This window comes from Somniosus microcephalus, chromosome 10, assembly GCF_052327205.1.
Source record: "Somniosus microcephalus isolate GS21.2 chromosome 10, FLI_Smic_1.0, whole genome shotgun sequence".
NCBI classification, from domain to species: Eukaryota; Metazoa; Chordata; class Chondrichthyes; order Squaliformes; family Somniosidae; genus Somniosus; species Somniosus microcephalus.
In genome coordinates, this window is record NC_140996.1 from 73,984,121 (window position 1) to 73,990,170 (window position 6,050).

The following is a 6,050-nucleotide window of genomic DNA, read 5'->3' on the forward strand; positions in this document are numbered from 1 at the left end:
ATCTGTGCAGTCGTGGGCAAAGGCTATCTGCACTGCAGGCTCTCATGGAGCATTTGACAACCCCAGTGGCATCTGCGGCCAAGTCCTCAGTGACCGAGGCCAGAGACATATGTAGGAGCATCTCTCATCAATGCTCACACTGCTACTATAGTGGCTTTCGTATCCAACTTCAACACTGGTGGCAGAGGTTCCCTTGGTTCCCCTGTGTGCAACCAATGACCTCTGTACTCTTGGGAAACCACACCGTCATTAGAAATGGAATGCCTCTACAATGTGACCTCCTTGATTCATCTGTGCACAGCAAGCTTGTGGAAATGGCATTGTAAGGGGTGGTGTGTGTGGTCAGCTTTACCTCTGACTCCCTGAGCGGTTCGAATCGCTCCCACTCCCTTGGTTCTAGACTTTGGACTTATTTGGGGGTTGTAATGAAATTGCAACGGACAACTGAGTTGGTGAAAAGAACTTGGATTTTATTTTGAGACAGGAAAATATACACAACACAATATTCTTATTACTCTAAAAGGGGGAACACTTCGTAATATACGAGGGAGAATGACAATAGACAAAATAAATACTTCACCCCTCCAAATCCCACTACACTAACTAGGTTGGATTCCAGAGGACCAGGGAAATGCTCACCAAACGACTTTCTTGACCATTGTAGAGGTTCGCGATTTCGGGGTTCTCTTTAGGTGTGGCAGTTGGGGCCTGCCGTACCCCGGACGTGGTGGAAGACTTCACCTGCGTTGGTTTTTCAGTCTTCGCATGTCCGCTGATGCGGTCGGGTGCGTATTGGATCTATCGGGTAAGTACCCAATTTCCTTTGGTTAGGTATAGGTCTTAGAGTCTTTTTCATCAAATCTTACCCAGGGGTAAGCCAGGATAGCTTGTAGAGTGGAAACACACTTACGAATCTTCGGTTTCTTCCAGGTTGATTTCTTGTTGGTCGCGGTGGCCCAATATTACCTAGTTGTTGGTAATATTGTTGGTTGTTTGTTTCTTGGGGCCCTTGGTTGCCACGATTCCTTTCTCCTTCCGTTCTCCTTCTCCTTTCCTCAAGTCTCCGATTCTCTGACTGTGTGTGATGATGAGGATGAATGTTCGATGATGTTTCAACTGAACAAGCAGGCCTCAATTATACCATTTGAGGCCTTGCTTATCTGCTCGCCAAATCTTCTCTGGCCCATTGTAAATTTTGGCGGGCTCGTTAACTTTAATAGTTTTAAATTCTTTATCGAGTTTCGACTTGATCCCATCTATTTTAATTGATTTTAAACTAGTTTTGGGATAGCTTCGAAATTGGTTTAAGTGTGTGAAGTGGTTTTGGATGTCTCTCTGAGTGGTTTAAACTGTTGTTCGATTGCCTTTGACTGCTGGGGCCAGGGTCCCTTTTGTTGATCAGTGGCATGTACTGTATTATTCATGTTCTTGATGGCTCTGTAATTTTGGCGGGAACTGTCCTTCTGTAGGCCTATTGTCTTTATGTGGAATGACTGAGATGGTCCAGAATGTTCCCAGACAATCTGGCCTATGCCAATACTCAAACTGTTTGTTTTACAGGGGCCCATCCCAACTCCTTTGTCGCAGCCTTCCACAGGCCTGGACATGTCCCTTTTAAAATGACCAAAATCCTGGGGTTTTAACTTTAAGCCCCTTTTGGCCCAATATTCTTTTAAACAGTCCCAAATCTCTTCTCTTCTTGGTTTGGGGCAATCTGTAAAAATGTTGCGAACCTTACAGCGTACATCAGCAAATGACTGCCTGGAAGGTCCCCAATGCACAGAAATATAGGGTCATAATGAATTTCAGAGCCACTGATGTTTGATCATGATCAGATATTTGATCATGTCTGGAGGTCTTCATTGGAGAAGTAGCCCTCAGGTTCATAAGGCACTGCTTCTCGTTCATTCCCAGAAAACTCTGCCTGCGGTAATAAATCTGTGCACCAACTTACAACATGGGCTGCACTTTTCTGTCCTCAGCCAGTTGGAGTGCCAGGGCAGCACCAAATGTAATACCCAATGGAGCGCAAATACTGTTTTGTTCTGTAGCAGATGATCTGTCAATAATAAGAACATAAGAACATAAGAAATAGGAGCAGGAGTAGGCCAATCAGCCCCTCGAGCCTGCTCCGCCATTCAATAAGATCATGGCTGATCTGATCCTAACTGCCAATCCACTATCACAGAACCATCTCCTGCATCTAACAGAATTAGACACACGAAATAGGAGCAGGATCAGGCTACACGGCCCCTGGGCCCGCTCCGCTAACCACAGGGCCATGACCGATCCAAACCTAGACTCATGTCCAAATTCCTGCCCGCTTCCCGTAACCCTTAATTCCCTTTACTTCTAGGAAACTGTCTATTTCTGTTTTAAATTTATGTAATGATGTAGCTTCTACAGTTTTTTGGGGCAGCATATTCCATGGACCTACCACCCTCTGAGTGAAGTAGTTCCTCCTCATCTCAGTTTTGAAAGAGCAGCCCCTTATTCTAAGACTATGCCCCCTAGTTCTAGTTTCACCCATCATCGGGAACATCTTCCCTGCATCCACCCGATCCAACCCCTTCACAATCTTATATGTTTCAATAAGATCGCCTCTCATTCTTCTGAACTCCAATGAGTAGAGTCCCAATCTACTCAACCTCTCCTCATATGTCCATCCCCTCATCCCCGGGATTAATCGAGTGAACCTTCTTTGTACTGACTCGAGAGCAAGTATGTCCTTTCTTAAGTATGGACACCAAAACTGTACGCAGTATTCCAGGTGCGGTCTCACCAATACCTTGTACAACTGAAGCAATACCTCCCTATTTTTATATTCTATCCCCCTAGCAATGAAAGCCAACATTCCATTGGCCTTCTTAATCACTTGCTGCACCTGCATACTAACCTTTTGAGTTTCGTGCACCAGGACCCCCAGATCACTTTGTACTTCAGTACTTTCAAGTTTCTTGCCATTAAGATAATAACTTGCTCTTCGATTTTTCCTGCCAAAGTGCATAACCTCACACTTTCCAGTATTGTATTCCATCTGCCAAATCTCTGCCCACTTACTTAGCCTGTCTATGTCCCCTTGAAGGTTTTTTATGTCCTCCTCACTCACTACTTTCCCCCCCATCTTAGTATCATCTGCAAACTTTGATATGTTACACTCGGTCCCCTCCTCCAAATTGTTAATATAGATTGTAAAGAGTTGGGGACCCAGCACTGACCCCTGCGGAACACCACTAGTTACTGATTGCCAGTCTGAGAATGAACCATTTATCCCAATTCTCTGCCTTCTGTTAGATAGCCAATCCTCTATCCATGCCAGAATATTACCCCCAATCCCGTGATTTTTTATCTTAAGCAATAATCTTTTGTGTGGCACCTTGTCAAATGCCTTTTGGAAGTCTAAATACACTACGTCCACTGGTTCCCCTTTATCCACTCTATATGTTACATCCTCAAAGAACTCCAGCAAATTTGTCAAACATGACTTCCCCTTCATAAAACCATGCTGACTTTGTCCTATTAAATTATGATTATCCAAATGTCCTGTTACTGTCTCCTTAATAATGGACTCCAAAATTTTACCTACCACAGATGTTAGACTAACCGGTCTATAGTTTCCAGCCTTCTGCCTACTGCACTTTTTAAATAAGGGTGTTACATTAGCAGTTTTCCAGTCTGCCGGGACCATTGCCGAGTCCAGGGAGTTTTGGAAAATTATTACCAATGCATCCACAATCCCTACCGTCACTTCCCTCAAGACCCTAGGATGTAAGCCATCAGGTCCAGGTGATTTATCCGCCTTGAGTCCCATTATTTTACCGAGTACCACTTCCTTAGTGATTTTGATCGTGTTTAGCTCCTCCCCCCCTTTAGCCCCCTGTTTGTCCAGTGTTGGGATATTCTTAGTGTCTTCTACTGTAAAGACTGATGTAAAATATTCATTCAGTGTTTTTGCCATCTCCATATTTCCCACCATTAATTTCCTGGTCTCATCCTCTAAGGGACCAACATTTACTTTAGCCACCCTTTTTCTTTTTATATAACTATAAAAACTCTTACTATCTGTTTTTATATTTTTTGCTAATTTACTTTCATAATCTATCTTCCCTTTCTTAATCAATCTTTTTGTTATTTTTTGCTGTCTTTTAAAGTTTTCCCAATCCTCTATCCTCCAACTAGATTTGGCTACCTTATATGCCCTTGTTTTTAGTCGAATACTATCCTTAATTTCTTTACTTAGCCACGGATGGCTGTCTTTTCTTTTACACCCTTTTCTTCTCAGTGGAATATATACTTTTTGGATGTTGTAAAATAACTCCTTAAATGTACACCACTGATCATGTATCGTCTTACCCTTTAATCTATTTTCCCAGTCCACTCTACTCAATTCCGCTCTCATACCTTCATAGTCTCCTATGCAGGCTAATGAATGCTGTACTAAGATACAAAAGCTTACTGCTCAAAAGTTTTGGTATTCCTTTAAGATTCCTCATTTGTCTTTTTATTTTACTAACCAGTAAATTGAACTTGGTCAGTTATATACAGAAGATGGCAACAGAGTGGGGAGAGACACTTCAGAAACTTGCTGCAAAGTGCCACCCACTGGCCTGAGCCTGAAACTACATCATTACAGGGAACAGTTGGCACCCAGGATTTCCAATCTAAGTATGGTTAGCTTCAATGAGAAATGTTGGCATAAAATTGTGACCAAAAATAAATGACACCAGGCTATACACAAGATTTTTAATAATATACTAGTTAATCCCTTGTGCTGTTACACATGGGGGTCTTGATCAATTGCATTCTTCAGGTGAAGCTGTTTTATAGGGTAGGGGATAATTGGTCAAGGATCAAGATTGTAAGCTTCAACAACTCTTAGATACCAACACCCCTCCGGAACCTTCTCCCCTTCACTTTCCTCTGGCCCCATCCCTTCTTCCAATTTCACCTCCTGCTGTGTTTTCACTATCCCCTCTGACCATCCCCTCTCTGACCCTGAACGACCAGTCCTCAGCAAAGGCCTCAGCCTGATTCCCTTATGCCCCCACCTCAATGAATTTTGAGCTCGGCTCAACGCTGAGCTCTACTTCCATCGCCTTCGCCTCCACACCCACTTCTTTAATCAGGGGTCTTTCACCGCACAGCGGACCTTTTCTCCCGTCATCAGAATTTTCGTTCCACCTGGACCCCTCCCTCCGGCCTCTTAAATTCTCTACATCTTTTCATTGGGAACTGCCGGTGTGACATCGGCCATCTCAATTTCTCTGCTCCCCTCACCCACACCAATCAACCTCCCTCTGAACTTGTAGCATTCCGTTCTCTCAGATCCAACCCTAACCTTGTCATTAAAACTGCTGACAAGAATGGCGTTGTTGTTGTTTGGCGAACCAGCCTCTACCTTGTGCAGGGTGTACGCCAAGTCTCTGACACGTCCTCCTACCTCCCCTGGACCATGACCCTACCACCAAACATCAAGCCATAATTTCCAAGACTGTCACTGACCTCATCTCCTCTGGAGACTGTAGGGGGTGGCGGGTGGCGCGTGCACCCAGTCAGTTATGCCCCTGACTGCCTGTGAGCGGTTCGAATCGCTCCCACGCCCCTGGGTTCTAGACAGCGGGCTTAGGTGCAGGCGGCGATACAGAAGAATTGAGTAGACAAGTGGTTTGGTGTAAGAAAACCAAGATTTTATTAAAACAGAAATAGAAACACAGGCCTAGAAATTCAGTCTGGACACTTTTGGGGCGCTAAAGTCGGGCGCTCGCTAAAGTTAGTGCCCGCCGGAAAGTGTAGGCCACATCGCCGAAATTCAGTAGAGTTGGCCCTAAGTTTGGCCGAGCGCTGAAACTGGCGTTGAAATGCTGTGTTCCGGCGCTAAGCCGGCGATGCGGCCTAATAACGCCGAAGCCGGGCGCAGCGCAGGTGCGGTCATGTTTTGATTGACAGCAGACACCCTGACGCTGGCCAGCTCTTAAAGGGGGAAGGGTCAACTTTGACTGCTGCCACACCCTGCATACTGGAGCCCTGCAGCTAGGCCTCAGCACTACTGG

General features: G+C 44.9%; 1 pseudogene; it reads left to right on the forward strand.

Moving 5' to 3' along the window:
* The first annotated feature begins 215 nt into the window (after positions 1 to 215).
* Positions 216 to 5,568, forward strand: LOC147111549 (uncharacterized; annotated as a pseudogene).
* The last annotated feature ends 482 nt before the right edge of the window (positions 5,569 to 6,050 follow it).